This window comes from Montipora capricornis, chromosome 11 (genome assembly GCF_036669925.1).
Source record: "Montipora capricornis isolate CH-2021 chromosome 11, ASM3666992v2, whole genome shotgun sequence".
Lineage (NCBI taxonomy): Eukaryota > Metazoa > Cnidaria > Anthozoa > Scleractinia > Acroporidae > Montipora > Montipora capricornis.
The window spans coordinates 26,991,241-27,001,172 of NC_090893.1; the positions used below are offsets into that span (position 1 = coordinate 26,991,241).

The 9,932-nt window shown below is 39.2% G+C and overlaps 1 pseudogene; it reads right to left on the reverse strand.

The window, feature by feature from the left end:
- Positions 1 to 1,756: 1,756 nt before the first annotated feature.
- On the reverse strand, positions 1,757 to 4,981 carry LOC138024659 (tetratricopeptide repeat protein 28-like; annotated as a pseudogene).
- Between the last annotated feature and the right edge of the window lie 4,951 nt (positions 4,982 to 9,932).

Sequence of the window (9,932 nt, forward strand, 5' to 3'; positions counted from 1 at the left end):
GCTACTTTGCATTGAAAGACGGCCGCTATAGAATGAAATATCTTCGCAGTCTTTCAACGCATACTAATTTAGAGACCAAGTGTCACTCGTGTATCTTTATAAGTTATGGAAGTTTCTCATAGAAATCGAGCCGCGAAGTAATCGCCCTACAAAATTCGGAAGTTTGCCTGAATAAAGAAAAATCGGGGTCTTCAAACTTTAATTGCATACTCATTAAGAGATCAAGCAACATTTATACAGAAGCGCATCAAGGGGAGCCTCCACCTCCAATACTTGGCCTGGGAGTCAATCCTTTCCCGAGTAAATTTATTTATAGAACTTCTCCCTTGGGAGATTCAGCTTGCCCACTGCTGTAAAGGCCAATCAAAACAGAGCTATCTCATGGTCAAGAAAATATGATACTTTTCCCAGGAAAAACCTGTTCCTAAAATGAGGAGAAAATCGAGCAAAGAAATCACCTCAAAAAATCTGGAAGTTTGCCTAATAAACATATTTTTCGCAGTCTTTAAACTTTAAATGGATACTAACTAAGTGATGAGGCAACTTTTATTTCGTAGTTTTATCCACATCTAGAAGTTCTAACCACAAAGAATTGTCTGTTTTTGAAATTTGGGCCCCATTGATAGGATTTTTTTTACAGAAAAATTCTAGTCACTGAACTTACTATGTATATTGACCATCAGAACAGCCCTGTTTCCCCCATCCCATAATGCAGTACGTTTTGAGAGGTTCTTTACATAAAAGCAAGTTGTTTGTTCTTGGGAATGTATCATGCGTCAATGAACTGGACATCCACGATTGTTTTAATGCAAATAACCCCCCAAAATGTACTGTATTATTGGATTGGCGAAAATAGCGAATGAGACATTTTACAGTTATGGCTGAGTTACCTGACACCTATGAAACGGCGAGGCTGCCGTTGACTTTGTTTTAATATGAACCCCGCTACTTTTCCTACGTAGATAAGGATTAGTTAGCATCATAAAAATATGATTTACATGATCAAAGCAATGAATTCGAAGCCTGTATCAATACATAGGCCACATCACTAAACAAACAACAGTAGAATTGTCTATTTCTACTTTCCTAGTTATTTCTCTTTTAGAAATTTGCTTTGGGCCATCCATATTTTGGAAAATCCATATTTTAGACTAGACACTTTCTAACAATTTGCCATTTCTGTTATTCTAGGATTTTTTGCCCCTTAGTTCAAAGAAAGATCCTAAAGGGTTAATCTTTTCGATAACTACTAATTAGCAGATCAGGCAACTTTGCCATAAAGTCTTACTATTTTGGGAAAAAAAAAGATCAAGTAGAAGAATGATTGTGGCACATAGTTAATAGTCCTTTTAGAAAGAAAAAAAAAGACTTTCTAGAGCCTGTCACTTAATGAAAAAAAAAAAAAAGACCTGAAAGGAAGACCCCAAAGACTTAAAGTTATAATTAAGTATTCAGGGCCAAAATAACATGGCTGCTTGATCCTCATTTATGGAAGTAGACCATTTTGCCAAGCCCTTGATTTCTGTTAAATGATGAACTCATCCTGCAGAGAAGCTTAAAAGAATCAGTATCTTACTATTACTTGAATCTCTTGGTAAAATAAGTTTATAAATCAACTTTAGCAAAATTTACATATTTCTTGTCTTCCTTCAAGCTTGATCGTCACTAGGAAAAAATGCTTTCAGTTGCTGCCAACAAGCCATTCCAAGTAACGAAAATAACATGTTGACGTGTCAGAGTCCAACAAATAGTTTTCTCACGTTTTAGACGCCGTTTCTGAAAAAACAAAATAAAGAAAGAAAAGAGATAGTGGGTTAAAAGGTAAATGGGGTTATAATTCTGATTTCTAAATGAGTAAAGAAAATTATGGTAATCCGCGGTTTGCACTTCGTTAAAATAGATGCAGCAACGATTCCTATTCAACTGTCACTGTGACATGTAGAATTTAAGCCCTCAATACCTAACTTTACTTTTCATAGGTAACTCGAAATCAGTGATTTCCTCCCAGCCCATAGCAAGATTATAACAGCTACCTGCTGCAAGAGGGTAAGTGCCTGGCCCTTGAATGCAAACAATATTCATTTCAATGGCCATCCAAAGCAGTTTGTGAAGCAACTTCATTGGCGACCGAGTTTCAAATCAGATTACCTGTTCCTCTTCCTCTCGACAACTTGTCGATTAGAACCCTGTACAATGCATTGCTTTTCCGTAATTAAAATTATATTTGAACAGCACTTACCATTCTTTTCGAGTTCGTGTTGGCCAAATTCGAACGTGACATCATCGCCAATTAGCACAAATGGCGCCCAGTATTTTACTGCGGAATACTCCGTTGTCTCCCGAAGAGATTTCATAGCATGGTGAAGAGCTAAACTAGCACTTTTTCTATCTGCCAAGTGTTGGTAGAAACATTTCATAAACAGTAAAGTCGCCTCGTCATCAATCGCCCAAAGTGACACCAGAACAGACCGGGCACCAGCACAGAGGAAGGCCCTGGCTATTCCCACCACACCCTCAGATTTCAGCTCTCCCTGACCACTGTGACAGCAACTCAGCACAACAAGTCTTGCCTTAAGACGAACTGCATTAACATCACTCATTGTTGACAAGAAATCGTCCTTTTCGGGAATCTGGGATGTGCGGTCTGGATTTGGAGCCAAAGCAATTTCTCCAAATTCGGAATCTCCATGTGCAGCAATGTGGATTAAACCAACGGACTTCATTCTTTTCAGCACCTCAGTTTTCGTTGCATTCCTTCCAGTGAGAGGCGTAGTCTGCAGAAGTTCTCCAATCATCTCCACCTCTTTCTTTGCGCACGGTAACTGTTCAATTAGCTCGCCATTGTCATAAGCGACTTCCTTTAAACAAGGATCTCCCACTAGCAGCGCTTCACTCTTACTAGAGAAGTCGTCAGGTGCACCGGCGATCATTTTTAAAGCTGTCAGTGAGGGAACAGTGCGGATCCTAACAGAGTCACTCAATGCAAAATAAGGAGCCAAGCAAAATGGTCCATCAGGAACAAAGACTAAGTCATCACTGTGGAGCAAGTCTGCAATGGGACTGACTAAGACATCATAAAATGGCTGCAAACAGTTGACGGAGAGCCTCAAGGACGGAGGGATTTTCTGGACGGCTTCTCTAAGACAAGGGGAGTCGTTGCGTTGTTGGTCAAGCGAGCGATTCTCACAGCGAACAACACACCCCGCAATTGTATGCTCAAAAGTTTTCATCAGTGATTTAGCACTTTCATTTTCAATTTCCTTTTGCCTAAAGTGTATCATGCTTCCTTTTCTCAGCAGCCAGAAACTGATTCTGTTTCCTTCAAGTGCTGTGAAAACTGCTTCTGCAGGTAGATATTTTGATAAAGCGGAGATAGTTTCCTTTGTGGTAACTTCTGGGGAAGGTTTTTCATCAACCCTATATTGCACCTTCAAAATATCTGACAAAGCCTGTGCTCGTCCTTGCTCAGCGGCATGCAGAGCCTCAATGACCTCTCCATTCTTCAAAAGTGCTCTCCACAGAGCTGTGTACGCCTCTTGTTTTGTGTCACGAAAGCTTATTTTCCACGAATCTTCTGACTGAAGAAGTCGCCTTGTTTCATCAAAATATTTTATGCTCATACGATAGTAATTAAGAGCTGTGCAGATTGAGCCAGAAAATTCATGGGCACAACCTAGCATACAACACGCGTTTCCCTGCCCTATTGGGTCCCCCGTTTCCTTTGCAATGCTAAGATGTTGTTTGTTAAAGGAAATAGCATTTTCAAGGTCACCCCTACGGAAATAGGCAATGCCAAGATTGCCACAGGCTTTTCCCTCCCCGGCCCTGTCACCAATTTCTCGCGCAATACTAAGATGTTCTTTATGGTACTCTATGGCTTGCTTAAAATCGCCCAGACTGACATAGCCATTGCCGAGATTCCCATAAGCTTTTCCCTCCCCGGCCCTATCACCTACTTCTTTTGCAACATCAAGACGTTGTTTGTGGTACTGTATGGCTTGCTTAAAATCGCCCAGACTGTCATAGGCATTTCCGAGATTGCCATAGGCTTTTCCCTCCCCGGCTCTATCCCCTACTTCTTTTGCAATGCTAAGATCTTGTTTATGGTACTCTATGGCTTGCTTAAAATCGCCTATACTGTCAAAGGCATTGCCGAGATGACAATAGGCTCTTCCCTCACCGGCCCTATCGCCTACTTCTTTTGCAATGCTGAGATGTTTTTTTTATGGTAATCTATGGCTTTCTTCAAATTGCCCATACTATGATAGTCATTTCCTAGATTGCCATAGGCCTCTCCTTCCCAGGCCCTATCCTCAACTTCTTTTGCAATGCTAAGACACTCTTTGTGGTACTTTAGGGCTTGCTTAAAATTGTCGATGCTGTCATGGGCATTTCCGAGATTGCCATAGGCTCTTCCTTCTCCGACCCTATCACCTACTTCTTTCGCAATACTAAGACCTTGTTTGTGGTACTCCAAGGCTTGCTTAAAATTGCCCATATTGTGACATGCATTGCCAAGAGTGCTAAAGGCTTTTCCCTCCCCGGTCTTATCACCTACTTCTTTTGCAACACTGAGCTGTTTTTCGCAGTACTCTATGGCTTGCCTATAATTGCCTGTACAGTCATAGTCAATGGCGAGACTGCCATAGGCTCTTCCCTCTCCGGCCCTATCCCTTGCTTCTTTTGCAATACTAAGCTGTTGTTTGTGGTACTCTATGGCTTGCTTAAAGTTGCCCATTCCGTTATAGGCAATGCCGAGATCGCCATAGACACACCCCTCCGAAAACCGAAACCCTATGTCCTTAAAAATGCTTAATGCTTCTGTGTAATTCCTTATGGCCAGTTTAAAATCGCTAATGCCATAATAATAGGTGCCCAGATTCCAACAAGCCAGACCGTCCATTGCTCTGTCTCCCTCTATATTCGCAATGCTAAGCCCTTTCATATGCTGTTCCAAAACATCCAACTTTCTATCCACCATCCTTGATAATCAAAATTAGGAAAGTATTCTTCGATAGCAGTGGCGCGCCTAAAAGAAAAATAGACAGCCAAACACTGCATTTGCCTACTGTTTTCACAAAGTCTGTTGTGTTAAAACAATCATAGACTAACAATTTTTAATACCTCTTATCATCACTATGGATCACTAAGCAATATCGCTTGCTTTCTGAGTGAAGGGCTATGTGGTTTAAAAACAATTGCAGGATCTATAGAGTGTTTGTTTTTAGTAATCATTGGAAAAATTTAACTGAATTTCCATGAGCTATTTAAGTTCCAACATAATGCATCTTTCCTAAATTCTTATGCATGTATGTCTAGGAATTCGTAGCATAGTTGCTGGTTCAACAACTGTCGTATCCACAAAAAAAAGATTAATTTGATTTTATGACGTATTCTTTTAAACTCATTGCGTCTGCCTCAGCTTTTATTATTATGTGAGCAGCCCATGTTCCTTTCATACACATAATTGTTAAAATATTCTAGCACCTGAATTGGCTCCAAGAAGATTCAAACCCATGACCTCTGCGATACCGATGCAATGGCCTACCAACTGAGCTATGAAGCCATATAAGAGACAATTGCTTAAACTGCTACTATGATAAAAAAAATGCACGTCCCTTTTTCCTTCAGATTTTAAAAGCGTGTTTGCTTGACACCTGACTGGCCAAAGTGTGAGCTTCCAATTTTATCCAGAGGCTGTTTGCTTTGAGTGCAAGTTTTGGATTTCACGGTCCGCCATTACTCACGTTCAAGACTGACCGATTGGACCTCAGAGGGGTGGATCGAGGATAAGATGACGCCAAAGACTGACCAGCTTGAAATAGGCCTTATTCACGATAGCCGCCATATTGGTTTTCAAATTGTCATGCAAATTAGCCATGTGTAATGCTGGGAGGCAAACATAGTCGAAATATTGAAAAAACAATACTAGAAGTACATTTTAGAATTTATAATGAAGTACCTTTTATAATAATTTTATATCTTTTGATTGCCTTTGACATTTTGAGTTTCCACTTCGTTATCTGCTCATTTTTCATTAAAAAAAAGTTGAGGTAACTTTTAAATCAATCTATTTTACTACTTAGGTGATAAACATTCAATAAACGTGAAACAAATCATGTGTGGCTAAGATGTTCGTTATAACCTCTCGAACGTATGTTGTGTGCCCCCTCAGAATTGTGTAGCAAATTTACATGATAATAGCAAATCCAACATGGTGGCCATCGTGAATAAGGTCTATTGCGGCGTGTCTGAACGCAGTTTATGATATATGCAAAACACGAGTTTAAAAGTCTGAAAGCTCGAAACTCCCGTGTTGCATATTAATTTAGGCGCGTGCACACGCAAGACATTTTTAAACTTGTGAGTATTTGACGTCATTTTATCTTCGATCCAGCTGTCTCAACATTTTTAAAGTTAGTAAAAGCGGACCATTCATTAGGAATATTTCACTGAAAATAAACAGGTGTCTTTTTGATATGAAGGCTTAAAATGTCGGTCACTCTGTGACAGAGTTTTTAAACTTAAAGAAAAAATAGTCGGCTTAAATCGTCTGATACTTTGGGCAATTTTTTCTTATGTCGCCGTAAGTCGCTTTAAGTCGCCTTAACTTACGGCCCTTTAAGGTCCCAGAGTTACGTAGGCCTACGTTTTACAGAAAAGTGTGAGGATTTTTCTCTTTCAACAGATTAATTTTAAGTTTACCTGAGCCTCAGCCTTAATGAATTAATTCAAGCGAGTGAATCGAAATTGCCAACACGTTTAAAACCGTGACGGAAAAGGCACTTCTTCAGAACAAAAGTCCCATTTTCATGTTAACATATTATTATGTTCATACCTTGAGACTGGGGAAACTGGTATCATCATTTCATTCAAATATGCGCAACTCATCAAAGAATTGAGCAAGTCAAAGGAAAGTGTTATTCAGAGTTGTGCTTTACGAATATCTTTCTTGCAAGTGGAACCTATATTTCTTAATTTTCTCTGAAATCTCTAAATTAATCTGTAAGATCAAATTCCTGGTCAATCTTTCCTTTCTCTCTTAACCTTCTTTAATTTAAAAACTGTACCACTGTTTGGGTTACCCACATCCTCATTATTGTAGTACATAGATTTAGCCAAGCCTAAAAGCGGAGTTCGCGGGTTATTTATTCTTACTGGCCTTACTTAAAAAACCTTACTCATCCACTTTACATTGGTCGCCCTCATTACTTCAGTCGCCATTTTCAAGGGCCCCAAAACTCTGAATTCTTAAACTGTCTAAGGTAATTTGTTTCCATTGGACATCAAAGGGCTATTTGATTGTTTTCCCCAAGAGGGACAAAATCATAAATCTGCGCTTTTTGATTGGCTAATTTGATTTGATCAAATTCCAATGATGGGTTAGGTCTGTCCGCATCATTTGGCCATTACAAAAACCTGAGCGAAGCTTGGAAATCAAGCAGGTGTAAAGGCGATGATTTTTGGCACGATGCTAGCAAAATTATCGACTTTCTACGTGCCCAAGACTGGACGGCGAGCGACCTTTGGAAGTGGGAGAAATTCGGCTAAATTCTGGAGGCACTCGGCCGTGAGCGCTTTCGGGAGTTGTATGCTTTGTCTATTTATATCGTATGTGACGACACGTGGGGCCTGAAGAAGAAATCGAAGCGTCCCAAAAACCCATCAAATCAATCAGGACAACGCACAAAATAGAAGGTGAGTGAACTTTATTTATCTGGCTGTCCATAAAATGAATTTTTGAAAAGGAACATCGCGATTTGAAGTTTTTATGGAACATTTTCCTCGATTAGTAAAATCGGCCGTTTTGATTGTCTCAAAATAACGTGACGTCAAGCTCTGTTACATCCTTAGGGTTGTCTGCCTGTAGTTTTCGCCTTGGTTTCACAATCAAATAATTGCAAAAATTTGGCTTTCTATTATTTAGGGGGAACTTACTGCAGAAGATCGTAGCTTTGACTCTTGTAAATCAAGAAGCACTCGGATTTATTCCGGGTAACTCCGAGTCATCATCGATGGAAAAAAGAAATGTCTTCATAGCTCAAGTTATAAGAAATCGGAGATGGTATGCATTGCGTGATAAGATCAAGCTGTAAGCAACACTGAGAGACTTACCGCTGTTGGTCCACACGGATGCTTTTCAAAAGGCAACATGAAAGTTTCTTGTGAGTTCACGCATCTGGAATTTGAATTTGATGCAGTTATTCCATTATCAAATCTCTCCGTAAAACAGTCCCTGGGACGAAGTGTCGTAACTTTTTAAGCCTATGCCACGCAAAGAGAGTACAGCTGGAGCTGCCAATTGAAAAGTTCTTAAAAGAGGTAACAAATAAATGGAACAAGACTTAAAATGGAAATTCAATGGAACAAGTCACTTCATACTCGATCGAACTGCGCAATTTAATAAGGCATGTCAACAGGGATAGAGATCAAACTGTCATCCAAACAGTTAATTGTTTCATTGCTTCAATAAACTCACGGCTTAGTCGTACGAGGATCTACTTAAAGTGCACCTAACCCCAAAATATTTTTCTCGCTAAAATAAATCTTTGCACCTGTTCGAAACGCATTGCGGCCATTTTTTCCTTTTTCTAACAAATCCTGGCATTTTATAGGCTTCGAAAGTTGCGAAAATCCAAGCATCTTTTGTTCACGATCGAGTCAGAAGGGGAGTAGGTCTATTCCAGCTTTGAAGTCAGAATCTACTTTGCATGCATTTTTACAAAGAGTTAATGCAATGTAAATCAGTATGTGACGTCAAAGCAGGAATAGACCCACTCCCCTTCTGACTCGGTCGTGAACAAAAGATGCTTGGATTTTCGCAACTTTGGAAGCCTATAAAATGCCAGGATTTGTTAGAAAAAGGAAAAAATGGCCGCAGTGCGTTTCGAACAGGTACAAAGATTTATTTTAGCGAAAAAAAAAAATTGGGTTAGGTGCACTTTAAGCGGATAGGAAACTCAGTAAAACCTACTCTTTTCAGGACAAATTCAACATACATCGTTTGTTCAATATCTCAAATGCACAAAGAAGCAAAAAAAGGGCAGTACAGTTCGATCAAAACAAAAAGAGCAATTAACTAGACCCAGCAAGCCACAATGACTAATAAATTGCGGGATTCATTGCAGAAAACCATCTTGCATTTCATTTAAAGCTCATTAAAAAGCAAAAGAGCACATTCCATCATGCATCGTTTCTTTAATTGAAAGCTGAATTAATTTGGTGCAATCCCGCACCTCACTAAAATGACTAGTTACCTTGCAGTATTCCTCGTTACAATCAGTTGAGGAGGAATAATAAATCCCACTGCAAATAAATTAAGTATAAGCAACACTGTTGCAATTGCTCGCATACGTACTTCAGTCACAGCTGAATGACCGTTTTCACTTTAAACACTACTACATCTATTAACTATGCTTTAAAGAAGAAACATAAAACGAATACTGACAAAGATAATGGCATCGATCCAAACAAAGTACAGAGAAAACAACAGTAATCAAGTAAAAAGTAATCAAGACTGGTTTATCACAAATACATAACTTGTTAGTTTTATTAAACAATTAGCAACTTACGACTGTCGCTCCTAGGGAATGCTAATTGTGTGAGGTCCAGAAATGCGTTCCTCGACGAAATGAAAGCACTCTGCAATTATGATTTGATTTTGTTATTACGTGATCACGTACCTCGATGAAATAGTCCTAAAAGGTGACGGTTTAACTTTCTAATAAACTTTCTTATATTCTTTCTTTTAACTTAGAATTCCTAACACAAATCATTTGAGCCCACGAACATATATAAAAGAACTGAGCAGAGTAGAACTTAACAATGGCGAAGTGAAAGTTCTTAAAGAGAAGCGCCGCATTTAAATCTCAAATGAAACAGGAAAAACATGATGTTGTTATGATATCTAGAATGTTCTTGATTCTCATGAT